This window comes from Lepisma saccharinum, chromosome 1 (assembly GCF_977018435.1).
Source record: "Lepisma saccharinum chromosome 1, izLepSacc3.1, whole genome shotgun sequence".
Taxonomy (NCBI): Eukaryota; Metazoa; Arthropoda; class Insecta; order Zygentoma; family Lepismatidae; genus Lepisma; species Lepisma saccharinum.
This window is the reverse complement of record NC_139229.1, coordinates 184,367,072-184,384,251: the sequence shown is the minus strand read 5'-3', so window position 1 is coordinate 184,384,251 and position 17,180 is coordinate 184,367,072. Positions and strand designations below refer to the sequence as shown.

The 17,180-nt window shown below is 38.4% G+C and overlaps 1 protein-coding gene across 2 annotated transcripts in view; it reads right to left on the bottom strand.

Moving 5' to 3' along the window:
• LOC146004999 (ETS homologous factor-like) overlaps nt 1-14,558 on the bottom strand; it is a 54,424-nt gene extending 39,866 nt beyond the window's left edge. Inside the window, exon 1 of one of the 2 annotated variants that reach the window (XM_083144115.1) lies at nt 14,344-14,558. The gene's annotated coding sequence lies outside the window, so the exon portion shown is untranslated. Of the gene's footprint in view, nt 1-11,076; nt 11,200-14,343 lie in introns of those variants that run through there. The other variant, XM_083144124.1, reaches the window with a different exon arrangement.
• Between the last annotated feature and the right edge of the window lie 2,622 nt (nt 14,559-17,180).

The following is a 17,180-nucleotide window of genomic DNA, read 5'->3' as shown; positions in this document are numbered from 1 at the left end:
GTTAGTTATACGTATTTCTACATTTTTCATCACATCCGAAGTACCTCATTTTTTTATTTATGCTGTACTTTTCCAAGCAGTTTTCCCCAGTGAAGGTCCAGAGCTGCAGCCCTCAAGGTCACCCTAAATCCTGGTCTCATCTTGACCAAACCCTGCATAATTTTGCACCTCCTAAGTCTACTATCTGCTTCTAATCATAGAAGTATTCAATTGATGACAGTTTATTTTGTTTCAAGTTCTCTAGTAATTCTTTTTGCATTCTAATGACAAAGTTAAGACAGCTTTTTATGGGATGATGATATGTGAACATTTCTAGTATACATAATCTTCATGAGTAAAATATACAAGTAATGAATACGAGAATATATACTTATTTATTGAAACATTCACATATCCCCAAGTGTATGTACTTAGTGAATTTGATTGGGTGGGCAATCGGGTGGGCACAGGATTTTTTGGGTGGGCGCTTGCCCACCCGTGCCCACCCCTGTCGCCGTCCCTGATCGCAGGAATATACTTTCATTCGCGAAAGAGCACATTCACAAGAACCAGGAATTTTGGGATAGTGTCATATGGTCAGACGAGTCCAAGATTAATATATACGGGTCAGATGGGATAAATAGGGTCTGGAGAAAATCAAATAAAGACAATGATCACATTAATACAGTTCCAACAGTTAAACACGGTAGTAGGTCATTAATGATTTGGGGCTGTATGTCGTCCAAAGGTCTTGGTACCATCCAGTTTATTGATGGTATCATGAATGCATATGTCTATTTGGACATATTGAAGAACAATGTAAAGCAGAGTACCTCAAAAATGGGCATGCCGCCTATCTACAGATTCCAACAAGACAATGATAGTAAGCATAAGGCGCGAGTTAACATGAATTGGCTAATATGGAATGTGCCCAAACTACTACAAACACCAGCTCAAAGTCCAGACTTATAAAAAAAATCCCATTGAGCATTTATGGGCAATTTTGAAGAGGCGAGTCCATAAAGCAGGCGTCAAGTCCAAACAAGAGTTGAAAACTGTTGTGCAAGCCGAGTGGAATAAAATAAGCCTTGAAACATGTCAAACTGGTTAATTCTATGAAGAACAGGTGTCAAGCAGTAATTAAAGCCAAAGGTAACGCATCAAAGTATTAGAACTGTCAGTCAATTTGCTCTGAATATAATACTTTTTTCCTTTTTTCTTGTATATTATTAAGTGTACGAATAAAAAAGTTGTACAAAAAATGGCATGTTTCTCTTTCAGTTTCATTTAATTTATTATTGTCGTTGGTTATACAGAATTTGGGTAAGATTTTATGTTCCTAATGATATTAGTTATTGAATTGTAAAGAAACAATTTCAAAAGAGTGTACTTCCTTTCGGATATTAAAGCATTTTCTTTGAAAATCAGTGTGTACGAATAAGAATGTTACATACTGTAGCAGAAATACCTGCGTAGCTATTCTAAAATACAAATTGTAAAGTACACCTATTACCCTGCATTAATGGAACATTAATAGAACATGAAAACGGGAAAATATTGCTAATGTGGTGATTAAGAAATTAATGGCATAGACATTGCAGGACATATGTTTTGTTACTGTCAATATAAGCACTATTCGATGTGAATACACCAACAATTTACTTTCTATATTTGTATTGGCTAGTAGGGTATATTGTCTAATTGTATGAAAATAAATTAAGTTGACAATAATATAATCGATTAGTTTTGTATTTGTCAACAACCTTTCTAATGAAATATTACTAATTTCGGGATACTGGTAATATTCTAGTGGGAATTGTTTGGTGGAGAGTTCTTCCCTTAGTTTTGGACAGAAATGGATAGGTGGGGGGATACTTGCATGACCTAACTATGACAAATGAAACTGATAGGGGATGATTTACGCAAATTTCACCCACCATCCTTACCCCACTTCGAGTACAGCCCAAGTCTGGCAGAAGCCAGTGGAGTGCTTGTCGATCTTATCAGTTGGAGTGCAGAACTTCCAAGAATGTTGTTCACTGCCCTGCGGCAATACATTGGAGTATTTTCCACCCAAGCTCCATGATGGAAAGAAAAAATCTTTCACAACAGCAACCTTCAGGGTAAATCCACGTTGTTTTCGTGAAATATGTCTCATTGTTTGTCATTGAGTTATATTAGAAGTTTGGCTACATACGTCAGCGCGTATGTACACTTCTGTTCACAAAAAGTGGCACACTAGTTTCAGTTGTAGTCCAGCTTCGTGGCCGGAAGTACAGCCCAAGTAAGTGTTCGGAAAGCAGCAGTGTTGCTTACTATCAATCAATTTAACCATATGCAGGGAATTTTGGATCTCTCAGACTCAAAGAAAAGGGCTAACGGAAAGATTGCAGCATAAATATTATTTAACTGGAATTTTCACGTCTACAATCAAAGTAATGTAAATGTGAAATATTCCTGAAATTTATTTTAAAAAGAAACTCGTATTTGGACGTTCGTGACGAAGTAGAATGCGAGGGCCCCGGGTTGGACTTTAGCCTGAGCATGGTTATTCTTTTTCAGTCTCTCTTCATCGTCGCGAGTTGCCGAAAATGGAAGAAAAGCAACATTAAATAACGAAAGGGAAAAAACAATAACAATAAGCGAGACAGAAATAGTGCTGTTGCAATTCCTGAAAATGAATGCAAATAAGCTCTTTTGGAAATAGTGTTGGGTGGCCGCGGTGGCTCAGTCGGTAACGCGTCTGACTACCATGCTCAAGGTCCCGGGTTCGATCCCCGGCCGGTTCAAATCCGGGAACTTTTCTAACGGTGGAAGCGGCCCCGGCGCCAACCCAGCGTCGAATAACATGGGTACCTGGGGGAAACCCTGGGGGGTAAAGGCGGTCAGGGGCGTGATGCTGATCACATCACCCTCACTCACGACCGGATCAAGAAAGTGTGGGGCGTTACCCCCACACCCCCTATACGCCTTCATGGCGTTGTGCTATGCACAGGGGAACACTTTACTTTTTACTTCTTCTTTTTACTTTTGGAAATAGTGTTATCCTAGTCCAGGAGAAGGCTTGAAGAATAAATAAACTCCTTCCCCATACACTTTGGCAAACAGAATCGCAAAGTTGGCACTGAATATGAGATGGGAAAAATAATAGAAATCCTAAAGGAAGAAGAGTTTATGTCACAGCCAGGGAAGCACATGAGAGGAGTTACCCCCCCCCCCCCCCCCCCCCCCGCACATCAGTCATCCAGGCTATTAAAAATAAGTCAATGGTTGTCCTCTGATTTAACTTTAACAGTAAATGGAATGTTTGTAAAATAAAAATTGTCGGGCTTTACTTGCTTTACACGTGCACGTTGGTTTCGTAATGTAGAACAAAAATGGAATTGTGACTCTCGTAAAATTCTTACCGAATGAATGAATGTCTCCGTAGATTCCAGAATAATGACTCTTCATTTTGAAATAAATAGTTTAAAATAATATATATATATATATATATATATATATATATATACATATATATATATATATATGTGTGTGTGTGCCGTTGGTTAATGAGATTCGTCGTCACATAGCAGAATCCGCTATATTGACGGAAACTAGAGTACGGTTATCATTTAGGGTTGGAAACACTAACCTTTCACAAAAGCACGATTTCCCAAAGTCTTCATTAATTTTCATGCACAAGCTTCACTTGTATTTGTCAGCAATGTGTACAGCATATGAACGCTATCTGATGAAGCGTATTGCTTTCAAATTAATGTAATTAGCGAGAAGCGATATCAAAATTTCGAGCTGGACAGGAAAAGATGTTATCTTATGGATAAATTACTCGAATAGCTCGGTTTCTTCACCGTGGCTTGTGGCCGGCCATGTAGGTTAAAGGCCAGCTTTGTAAGCTGAAATCCTAGGTTCAAATCCCCGTTCTCCATAATATTTTTTCTTACCAAATGGGTGCTACATAATGTATTTTATTCTCGTCACACCAATTGCAGCCTGAAACTTTGTTATTGTTTGCGTGCCAATAAGAAAATATGTATTGAAACTACTACTCGTTCAGAGAACTTGACTGTTACTCAAGACTACTTGAAATTGAGATTTTTTAGTTGCTGCTAAGCCTCGATATTTAAAACAAGTGCTAAAATTGAAAAACGTTGTGTGATAAAACACACCGTTAATATTCTGAAAAAGAAAACCACTGAAATTAAGTGAGTAAGTTGTGAGGAACATCAGCAGATGTATTTTAAGATGTTCCGTCATTCACGTATCACTCTCCTCGTTTTATACATAGATATTTACAAGTGACCCACTCGATGAATGCTCACACCTTAAGAGTAATTTTTAGATGGGAAAGAATGAAAGCCTGATCCAAATTGTGAAGTCAAGACGTGCGCAGATTGTAGATGTTGGGATCCATGGCGTCGCAGCGCGATGTGCTAACCACTCGGCCACAGGGTCCGGCAATTTTTGAAGTGAAAAATATCTTCTTTACTACTGATAATTATAGTAAATAATGTCACATTGTTTTGGGTTAGAGAGCGGGGCGTCTCAAATGAAACTAAATATCTTACTATTTTAGACACAGATATTATTTTCATGGTAGTTTCTACATTTCATATTTTTTGAGGACACATATGGGGATGTCCAGGCACCCCCGAGCGCACGCCTATCTCTCTTGTGTAAGTACAAACTGTTTGCATACAGTTTAGGGGCAATGTTTCTTGGTCTCGACTGCGCCTCTAGGTTTAATATTCTTCTGATTAACACGTTGATGCTCAAACACTGCACGGATAAAACTAACGAAGAATAATTTGCGTATATTTGTATCTTTTGAATTTTCTACCGATTATATGCCTTTTTAGGATAATCGCCACGATGAGGATGACTAATGAGTTGACCACTACTAAAAGAAACCATCCCCCTTTCGAAAATCCTGGGTACACTACTGTTCGTAGAGCTTCCAGAGATAAGTTCGTTTCAGGGTCCAACAATCAGATCTGTAAATTCTATTATGCCTAAAATTGCCTATTTCGATTAATAGTGCCTATAAAAATGAATCAATTGAAAAAAGTGTGTTTTGGTGTTCTCCGGTTTAGGTTTTCCCACAGGTAGATTAAAAGGGCGCAGAAAGATGAAAATTGTAGGCACTAATTTTTTTTTAAAAAAAAGAATGGGCATTAACTTGTATAAATATGATTAATCAAAAGCTTACAATTCACAAGCTTACACCTAAAAAAACCATTACTTCCGTAACATTAACAACTGTCATTTCGTAATATAGATATATTTTATAACTATTTAATAAACATGTATATTTATACTTTTTTTTGTTTTTAAAAACGTTAAATATTCTCCTGTTCTATAACCTTCTGTTAATCTATGTCATCAGTTACTGTAGAAACTACTCTGCAGTAACGATACCTTTTCGATCTTTTCATAAAAAATATTTTTAAAAAAGTCCCAAATTCGTAACATGCGGTTGGAACATATTTCCAGTGATCAGAACGCTACACTTTTAAAGTAGCTTCGCTACAGCTACAACTACATTTACCAAAAAGTAGCTCTCTACGCTGCTGCTGTTCGCTACTCGCTACATCGCTACTTTTGCATTTAAAAAAACTGAAATCAACCATATGTATATTCAAAACAAGCCCCTAGTATGATAGTTGTACTTGCTGGAAAATAGATTCTATTATTTATTATCATGATTCCCGTCATTCGATAATTTTGAAAGCAGTGTTACTTCAGTTACTTATTTTTACATAGTGTTTGAGAATATCGTACAAGTGGTATATCAATTCAAATTTTATATATGAGTACTGCAACTAGGGTGTTACCCACATTAACGATTACAACTATACACAAATGAAATTTGGTAGGATTTATTTATGTTTATATATCAATATATTTTTCTTGAGAATAAGTATTTCATTTCTAATAGACTGATCAGTACCTTCAACCAAAAATATATATCTCACTGTCTCTTTGAAGGATGATAATTGTCGTGAACATGACGGATACGGTTGGCACTATTGCTTTGTCATGGAAGTGGAAAATGGATCGCTTGTTTTTGCACTGCAAGTTGTGTTTTACACAGTAATTAAAGACATGCTGCTGTCTTTTACACCATGGATAACCACAGGATTTGTTAGGGGTGGCGCAAACGAGACATTTTTTTCCAGGGGTGCTGCAAAGGAGGCAAGTTTCTCCCAAAAATAGCGATGCAGCTCCAATAAACGTCACATAGGCTATGTCAGTTATATAGTTGTTAGAATCATTCAGATACTAATTAAATAAAATACACAGATATCTATAATCTGCGATAACAAGATATTTATAATCTAGATTATCCGTATTTCCATGTAATAGACTGTCTTTATGAACCTCCTGCAAAAGTAAGCGTTATTTTCGATTATTTTTTTTTACACTGTTGCCACATTCAAAATTTACCTCAAAACGCTACAACTACAGGAATTTTGTAGCTTCTCTACAGGTACAGCTACAAATTTTGTAGCTTGCTACAGTAGCGCCGCTACAAGTAGCGCGCTACTTCAGACCACTGTTGCTCACCATCATTCATCATTCTTCCTCATTCTCACAATTTGCCAAAAAGTGGTAGGAAGCTACTCTAGATAAGAGAATTACTGAATAAACCATTCATCCTCATTGCCATGATTAGCGAAAGTTACAGAAAAGCGACGTAAAAGTAGGAAAAATACATAAATTTGGAAATTGTATATTAACTGAAGAAAATTGTAGTTTCTGCAGGAAAGTCAATAACTCGTACTTATTACAATATCACAAAATATATTAAGGAATATGGCGTGTATACCCGAGTGTTCTAAACGTATCGTAATTTTAAAATTTGTGAACAAATATGACGAAAATAATTGTAAATACAGAAAGTGTATGTATGTCTATCGTTCTTGTAATAATACTTTCTTGCTGGTGAGATCCTACGTATATACCGACAATGATCAATGCTGTTAACGTACTGAGCCATTGATTGCTGGTACTTGTTACGGGCTGCTAATTTAATAACTAATTAACTCAATTAACTCAACTGAACTGAGCTTAGCAACGCAACAACGACGAATCTTTCGCCTCACCTGCTGGGCGAATTAAACACTACATGAAATATAATACGGTCAGGATAAGTGCCTAACAGTCGGAGTTACCGAGAATAAACCTAGGAGGATTTGATTTTAAATACCTGAAATGACGTTACATAATACTACGGTGTTTCTGAATATACATATATATTAAAGCACAGATAAATACACATTACATCTTGCCCTCTTTCACTCGATCTCACATTCATTCTCTCATTCTATGGCATATTGCGACAATATGACAAATACAAAGGTTAGATTAATTGCTACTTTGACCATACTCTTGCTATGTCTTGGCTACATTGCCTTTTACAATTTATCGTTTAGGATTTTAAGTATAAAGTGAATAATTGTTCCTTGTGCGAACCCCTTCTATCTTTTCTGAAGGTATAAATATATTCAATGAATTATTGTTTGCTGTTAACATAAACTCTCATCTTTAACATTTGATTACTCCGCCGGAAAACAGATGTCTAGGGTTGCCATAGCACTGATTTAAGTTAAGCAATGATTTGATTTACGCAGATTCGCGGTAGATAGTCGTCGTCCTTCTCAAACACGCACATGGTTGGATCTTACCTTAGCTGCATTCCCTCTGACCTGGGTTGGGCGGAAGTGGTCCTACAGTTCTGGAAGACATCTGCACTCCAGTGTTGCACTTCGCCGTTATCCTGGTTGGCGAAAGTGGATCGGTCGGCGGCTCCATCTGGCCTCATCGGATCCTGGCTTCACTCGTTCACTGTCGACTCCATACGACAACTTGCGCAATAATAGGTCAGTTCTTCGCGGTCACTCGTAAGTATAGATACGTGACTTGGGCGATGAGACGAACATACGCGATGAGCCATTCGCGGTTTCACATGGATATCAAAGGTCATTAACTTTCACTACTTTGGACGTTGTTTCGGACGATTGACACGGGTGGACGTGTCTGGCGTTATTCTCACATAACCACACGTATGTGCACGGATGCGTTGACGGCGAGGGGGAGAAGGACCCCCTGATTCTACTTTGCTCTACTCCATGGCTCTGAAACACTCACTCGAGGAAAAACAAATCCAGACTTCGAGTCTGCTTGCAACTCGCAGCTCGGTCGCGCGTAGCTCACACTCCGGTGGTGATTGTAGGCAAAACTGTGCAAAACTGTTCCAAATCATCCCTTTTATTCCAGATTTGAACGTAGTGACGCTGTACCCTCTATGATCAGGTGCTTGTTTATTGTTTCTGGTGCTTTGACCGTTGTCCTCCTATCCTGGCCAATGCTCACTCAGGTCCTTAACCCCTGGCAGCAGCCCCTCGCGCAGAGATTAGGCTAACTCTTCCTCTTTTGTATTCAGTCACGAAAAGCAGGAACAACTCGGTAGGGTAGCGTCTCCCTTTCAATTCGGCGATGAATCTTTAATAAATCATAACTCCCGTATTTCTGTTCTGATTAGGCTCAAATCTTGGAATCAGTACTTTGATGATGTGTTCTTCCGCTGGTTGAAATCTCATCCAATTCGGTCCATTGGTTTAGAAGTTGCATTTTTCTTGATATTCCCATAAGAATGCATGTAAATCCGAATTCGGGCGAAAACGGTGGTTGAGCAAGCTAGTGCTGGCTAAGACAGTTCGCTAGACACCTGTATTCGCGACGGATATTAATATTACCAATTGCAATTAATTCCTACTAACGGGCAATTAGATTAATTACTTGTCACTCAATATTTGACCGTTATATACTATTGCTTTGTCATTGTAGTAGAGAATGGATCGCTCGTTTTTGCACTGCAAGTTGTGTTTTCCGCAGTAATTAATGACATTTTCCTGTCTCTTACACCATGGATATCCAGCCTCGCTGATGGCGCAGTGGTAGCGCTTGAAATCAAGGGGTCCCGAGTTCGATTCCCGGTGGAGGTACATGGTGGTTCGGATCCCACTTTAAACTGTAGGTCCAGTCCCGATTAGCCTTACTGTGCATAAAGTGGACTTAAAACACCAACTCAATCAATCAAACCATGGATATCCATCCACAGGATTTGTTCCGGGTGTAGCGCAAACGAGGCATGTTTCTTCCCAAAAGTTCGCGATGCTCTAAAAAAACGGGGCTGTTGGTCGGAATATATTCACATATGTCAGTTAGTTATCTGGATATTAGAATTATTCAGATACTAATTAAATAAATTACGCGGATATCTTTAATGTGCGATATCAAGATATTTATAATGTAGATTATTTGTATGTAATAGACTTTTTCTTTATGAACCTCCTGCAAAAGTAAGCGTTATTATCGATTTTTTTACGCTGTTCTAGATTCAAAATTTACCTCAAAATGTTGAGAAGAAATGTAGCTGTAGCGAAATTTTCGCTACAACTACAGGAATTTTGTATCTTCGCTACAGCTACAATTTTAAAAATGTAGCTTGCTACTTCCGACCACTGCCTATTTCCATTAGTAATTTCTGCAGAAACATTAAGTTAATTCACTTGTCCTATGCAGGTAACCTGCTAGTCATGATCATGAATCTTTTGTCCTAATTGATGCTGTACAAGATTTAAGTATATGCAACCCAAAATGTTTGCGAAAACCGGGAGAGGGCTGGACCAGTTACTCACCTCTTAAACGTGGCAGTGAGTAGTACTGTTTCTATAGAAATTCGCTGAATACAGATTTATCTAGGTAGGCTAGTTGGACCATCACCAGATATTTATAAGTCCATTGCTTATAAAAGCTGACTGGGGTTGTCTTTCTGAAATAACTGATACGTAAACATACGTTTAATTTTCAAAACTGTGATAAAACTCCTATCACCATAGACAAGGCTGGATAGGAGTAACAATTTAACAACAGAAAGATAATCAAAAAGTGTAAGTGGATAATTGACAAAAAAATAAAACTGAAAATGTCATGGTAATTATAATCAGAGAAGTTGTAGGGTTTGTGGCTTTAGCACCATGAAAAAATCTTAACTTTGTATTTGTCTTCTAAGTTTAAATACTGTGAATTATATTTGTCAGAATAAAATTAAGTCATATAATTTCGGAACCTAATAATTCTTCATATTTTTACGGTTTAAAGTCCAACCTAAAGAATAAAAATCATTAGGAATCTAACAATATTGAATTACTTGATAAAAATAATGCACGCATTCTGTATCACTTAGCATATTGAACTTAAACCTGTAGTCCGGGGCCCTCTGGGGTGCCACATGCCGTCTCAAGGGGTCGGCGAAGGTTTGAAGAAATATTAGCTTTTAAACTTGTTGTAGACTAGAAAATAAGCCAATATTTAAAAAATGTATATGTCCCACGACTTGTTGGAGGTGAAAAGTGATACTTACATCGATTTTATTAATAGGGATTGAGTACAATACACGGATAGAAATTGAATATAATTATTGTATTAATTGTATTGCGTGACTGAAACAAAAGACTCTTGATGAGCAACTTTAAATAAATATTTGAGGTACTTTAGAACCTCGGGGTTGGCAAGAACAGAAGCTGTTTAAAGGTTAAGGGGTCCGTGGTAAGTACGAGCGTCATTAGCGGGGGGGGGGGGGGTGCAGTTCCAGAATTTACATAATTATAACGGTACATCGTTACTTTACGTTACTTGACAAATTCGGAGCTGGATGAATTATTTGTCAGGAAGAAACGATGGTTTTCTGTGTTGTTTGTAAACTTGTGCGTGTAACGTTCCACTGGGAAAACAAGCACTACAGAGAACAGATGTGATATTTGTGTAAACAGTTAAATGTCCTTTTTGTATTACAAAGTAACGGTAACGAGTTACTTTTTGGAAGTAAAGTAACGGCAACTGTAAAGTGCTACTTGTTCTAAGTAACTTAACCACTCTGTCCGTAACTCAATGTAACCACAGAAAAGGCTTGTCTCTGATGTAACGTTCTTATGGTGGTAAGTGAAAGATTAAGTACTACAGTCGGGCTAAGTCGAACATTCAACCAGAGGGACCAGCCAGAATGTTAGGATTTCTCCTTTTTCAACTCACCAAAGCAGGAACTGGTCAAGATATGGTGCGTTCGCGCCGCGCTGCTGATGGCAGAGTGAAGTTCACTCAGTTGTTGCACTACAAGAGTCACTTTTTACACTTCAATCTTCAATGCAGAAATACTGTACGCACCATCTCACGAATGTTATCAGCAACGTTTATTAAACTTATGATAGCGTTTATCGTCAATTGGGGAGGGACACGGCGACCAAGTGTACACGCCTTCTCCTGAAGAACTTCCATTCAACACTCCTAGAGGCGAGGAAATTCAAGCACACACTCCAAAACTACAAGATAGGTGGGGGAAAGGCACGCCCTGCGTTGGAGCGAAGTACTTCATGACAATGTAAGGTTCTTGCATTCCAAATAAAACGACATGAGAATATCTACTCCAGCATCGATACAATATCTTCCTTTCAGGGCCTCCTCGGTGGTGTAGTGGTATCGTCGTCGCCTTGCAATCAAGGGGTCCCGGGTTAGATAGCTGATGGAGGCTCATGGCACAGTGATTAGGATCAAACTTTAAACTGTGGGTCCAGTCCCGATAACTCTTTCTGTGCATTAAGTGAACTTAAGAAAATAATTCAATTCAATAATTCCTTTTAGACACCCACACAAGATGTAAAAGAAAGTAAAATTGAAAATAGCAGTGCATAATTTCCTTACTATTACATTTGCCATCGTCTTCGCCTGTACTTACAAGGGGAGAAGAGGGGCGGCAGGACTAATCATATAGGGGTGCTGAAAGGGTGCGCAATGAAATTTTGGGGGTGCGATGTTGAAAATAAAGAAAATATGCATGCATGCTTTAGCAATCACATGAAACACCAATCAACTTTCAGTAAGCTTCTATGATAATATACAAATAACTAATGAAACTGAAGACAGACTAATTGATTTATTAGCACCCATTCAACTTTTACAAAACTTTGGAACTTGCTTCATTTTTGTTTGTTTTGACCACAACAACCACATGTTTTGCAATTTGAAACAAACAAAGCTTGTTTAGGCAGGCCAATGACATACATTGTGTTACAAAAGAAGAATAAGTTTTTAACAACGATAATAGAGAAAGAAAGGCAAGAGCAGCTGAATGATAATTGTAAATACTGTCCCCAGTAGAGGAAAGTGGTTTTCTTTCAGATTAGGATCAATGGCTTGTCTATTGTAGTAGATAATTCAACACTAAGCATTCGTGCTCAATATGACGACATGGTTTTAGTAAGTCATAACGTAATGTGACAATGCAAGAGTTAATAATGTTTTGGGTTGAAAGTAGGTTTTGAAGGGGGGTGCCGCACCTGAAGGGGAGAGGTACGAGTGCTACCTGACAATACAGGAAATATTAAGGTATTGGCGTGCAACGTGGTCTTGTTTTAATCCCGACAATGCGAATGAAAGAACTGATGGAATGGATGACGAGACACAGTAACACACAGGGCCGCATCAAGGTTTGTGGAGTCCCCTGGGCAAAATGTTTCGTGGGGCTTCCCCATATTTTTAGCAGTTGAAATGGCAGACCTGATTTTAGAATCAGTAGTCATTCACAACAGAACATATCGCAGGTAGGTTTGCAGGGAGAATAGAGCAGTAAAATAAAGTTACAGGACGAAAATTGTAGCGCTATAGCAGCAGTAAAATTCTGCGTCTAAATGTCTACAGACAGTATATTATGAAGAGTGAACACCGTAATTACAATATATAGTAAATACTAAGGGGTTCAGATGGAAACAGAGAGCTGAGCAGTACTGTACTTACGTACATAATTTATTGTAAATGATTATTTACAATTAAGAGTAAATATGTCACTACACATGAACGGTACATCTACTGGACAATTACCGACAGGGTCATTATGGAAATTGTAGTAACTACACTTGCTTTAAGAAAATTCGTAAGGGCTTAACACTTATAGTAAACGCACTTTTATTGCATTTTTCGCCGAAAATTAATCTACTATATCATCGAAGTCCAATTCACGAAGAAGTTCATGTTCAATGTTTAATAAACAAAGATTGGATAAGCGATCCTGTCCCATGGCAGCACGAAGCCTGTTTTTCACTAATTTCATTTTTGAGAAAGAATTTTCTCCGCTGCAGTTTGTTACCATTAAGACCAAATGTATTCTAAAAAGAATTTCGACATTGGGATATGTACTGCGGAACGGGTCCTTACATACAATATTATACATAGACAGTTCCACGAAAGAAAGTTATGTACGTACGATTATTTATTATCTTAAACAAGTTTTCTTTATTTTTTAAATACAACTTATTATGTAATTTTTCACAAGCATAGCGAGCTGGTTAAAATATTTTTTTGGTGGAGGCCCTTCACAGCTTCCTATTGGTGGGGGCCCCGGGGCAATTGCCCCAGTTGCCCATAGGTTAATCCGGCCCTGGTGACACATCCATGCCTTAAGCAGTGTTCGAACCTATGACCTCTGGCTTCGTAGCACGTTGGCAACCACTGCGCCAAGGGGTCCACTAGGATGTTGTTAGCTAAACGGTGTAAAGAGCTCATTCTGGTGCCCCAATGTTTACAAAGTTCAGAGATTTGCAGAATCGTAACTTGATGTCTAACTTGGATGGGGTTGAAAGGGCAGAACACGAATCTCAGGTTACCACTAACATGTAAATTATAATAAACCTAGAACTATGGGGAGTGCCCCTTGCCCCAACAAGTTACACGTATGGAGTTTGGTGTAAATTTATTTACACCTCCTCTCTCTGTGATGTAGTGTGGTTAGGGCAACGCGTTGCGGAGGTACTTTAATATTGGTTAAGTCGCTTTTCTGCCACTTTTAACTAATCGCGACGTCGAGGATGAATGGTGATCTGGTTAAATGGATGAAAGGACAATCACCATGAGCAGGATACATAAACCTTGCATGACTGTATTGGCTGTGGGCCTAGGCGCCAGAGCCTAGTTTACCTTTAAAAATGCAGTTATCAGTGTGTTTCTCGCCAGATTCGTTTCATGAATTCACGATTAAGTGAAAATGACAAAAATAATGATTGGTTGGTTGCATTGTTCCCTTCTTGTAAACCCAGTATTTACGCTAACGGTGTAATATGAGGAAACTTTTTTTTAACTTAATTTTACGACCCTTCTCTACCTGTACACGATGAGTTTTTAGAGGCAAGCCACCGAGGCGACTGAAATGGAAGAATCGTCCGTGGCCTTCGTGAAACATGCCAACCCAACTTGGCCCTGATAAAGCGAGGATCGGTCGCGAGTAAAACAATGGAAATCGTTGCTGCTTACCTGTTTATTTTGATTCAACTTGACTCCAACACCCCCAGATGGCAGGGACGCGAAAAAAACGCACAAACTATCCTTCAGTCCAAGGCGCACTGCACACAAGGTTACCAAGTACACTTCTCGTTCACGTAAAATTCGCGCATTCCACAAACACAAGCACATACGAACTATTGCGAGAGCTGGCACTAGTCTGAAGATTCCGAACAGCTGAGAAACCTTGTCATGGTATAGTGAATCCCCGCGATTTGTTATCCGCGCACGAGGGCACTTTCTATTGGTCGCATAGTCTGTGACGTAACTCGGCTGCAGCTTGCGAATACTGAAGCGAAAAAAAGGGCCTTCAAGGCTTCCCCTGCTCGTGCGGGGAAAACTTTGCACACGCTGCAGGAAACATGATGATATCGACAACCACAGGCAACACGTCTGATACAAATGGGCAAAATCAGCAGCGTCGGGGCAATGTTGCCCAAAATTTGTCTCTCGTTTTGGAAGAGAAATATTTGATGTGGATTGAACCCACTTTATGTTCAGACAGGTTGATCGGGACTGGACCTACAGTTTAATGTGGGACCGAACCTAGATCCCTTGATTACAAAGCGAGAGCGTTGCCACTATGCCATCGGGGATACCCCTATTCTGGAAGGAAGGGGAATTGTGCCCTCTCCCCGTGGGTATTTCTCTAGAGGGGGGAATCCGTTCTTTTATTATTGTTGTTGTTTCTCTAGCCCTTTAGGTTTGTGTGTTAAAGAGGAAAGCGGAATCATGGTTGAAGAATGAAGAGCTATGCCGAGGTCGTAATTCGAAACCCAAACTCTCAAAGGGAAGATCGTGAACGCTGTTCACGTTTACTTTGAGGCCTGAGACAATATAAGGAAGATACGTCTCATGATCAGTACGTCTAGGGACACCAGTGATGCGTTGTTTCAAAAGTGTTTTCCATGCTTTTCTGCCACTTTTTCCTAATCCCGCAGGCGATGATTAGAGATGAAATTGATGAAGACACACTCACAAGGAACACTCATGACAAAGACGGGACTCGAACTCGAGGACTTACGTGGCGAGATCAAAAATCGACAGCTTAACGCTCTACAATAAAAATGGCATCGGTTACGTTTGAATATAATGTATTTGTATTCTTATTTTACATACTTTTTCTTTTACCTTTAGAGATATATCGCGGCAATGAATGATGGATTGATGAAGGACGAAAAATGGCCATGCTTTTTCCAGGATTCGAACCTAGGTCTTATGACTTCATAATGCGTTATGACCCCCCCCCCTAAAAGACTTATCAAGTTCCAAAGTTAAATAATGAAAAATATATTCGTTTAGCCTTTTTTGTATAATTTCGTCTGACCTTATTGGAGGACAAGGATTATATTGGGATCATACGGCTTTGAAGGACAGGAAGGACGTATTTAGGGGGTCCCAGTGGCGTACGCAAGGGGGGGGTTACGGGGTTTAACCCCCCCCCCTTGAGCTTGTGAAATATTATGAAATATGCTGTAGAAAAAAAAAAATGGCCAATTTTTCAAAGATCTGGGACAATAATATTACTATTACTACTTCTACTACTACTACTACTACTACTAATAATAATAATAATAATAATTTGAATTATTATTTCCATGCAGCATGGAGAAAAGCACAACATTCCAAACACACGCGTCTTTCAGAGTGATGCCTTGAAAATAAACACGAGTTTATGAGGTTAGGTTAGGGTAACTATGATTTAAAAGAAAAAAAATGTTTTGTATCTCAGTTGCAACAATGTTCAATGCACTGGCGTACGCAGGATTTTTTTTTCGGGAGAGGCTGGAATAGTAAATGTGTATAGCACATGGCTTGGTTTTGGAGGGCAGGATGCATAATAAAATATTTCGTATTTTTGGAGCTTTCAGTCTATTAAAATTGTATTCAAAGACAAAAATGGTAATCGGGATTCACTTTAAAAGAGGTTTCGCATTTACACATTTTGATTTTTTAAAGTTCTATACGGATTTTTATTTGAAAATTCTGATTTTCTCAAAATTTCGGTAGGGGCTAGAACGCCATCGGCCACCGCTCTACCTACGTACGCCAGTGTTCAACGAACATGTATTTTTTTTTGTGTGTGAATAATGAGAATCAACTAAATAAAGTTATTGGTACGTTGTAAGAGGCTAATGTATAGACAAAGGCTAGGCGGACAAGAATACAGTCACCAGTTCGCCTTCCCATTGTATTTTTTACCGCAGCACGTTTAAATGTCTCTCTTTAAAATGTGTTACCTTGTAGACTAGACAATTATTCAAACGACTTAACTATTGTAAAATGTTTTGTTGGTAAGAACAGGGAGACAATCCAGATGTGAATTATCGGGGACATTTATGCAGGGAGGATGCCGGAAAAATTCCAACCAATTTCGGGAATCGAATCCAGATCTCCCGCGTGATTGTCACTTGTCAGACGCTCTACCGACCAGATCACCTTAGCTCCTTGGATGAGTTTCATACTTTGATTATTTCAATTTATTTTAATATATTTTCTTGTATTTATGGATCTTCTTCACCCTTGAAATGTCTCACCAGACAATTATTTCGTAACAAAGAAACAAAAAAATGCTTCCAGGATTTGATAAAAATCGAATGACTAGAAAGTAATTTCGTTCTAATGTTTTCATAAATACTATATTTTTGAAGATCTCTACTACTTAATAGTAGTAGTAGTGGTATTAGTAGTAGTATTAGTATTAATTTAGCTAATTAATTAATTATAAGTATTATTAATTAATTGTGATTATTATTATTTAATTAAAGTATAATAAAACAATGGTAATGTGAATTTGGAAAAAAGTTTTA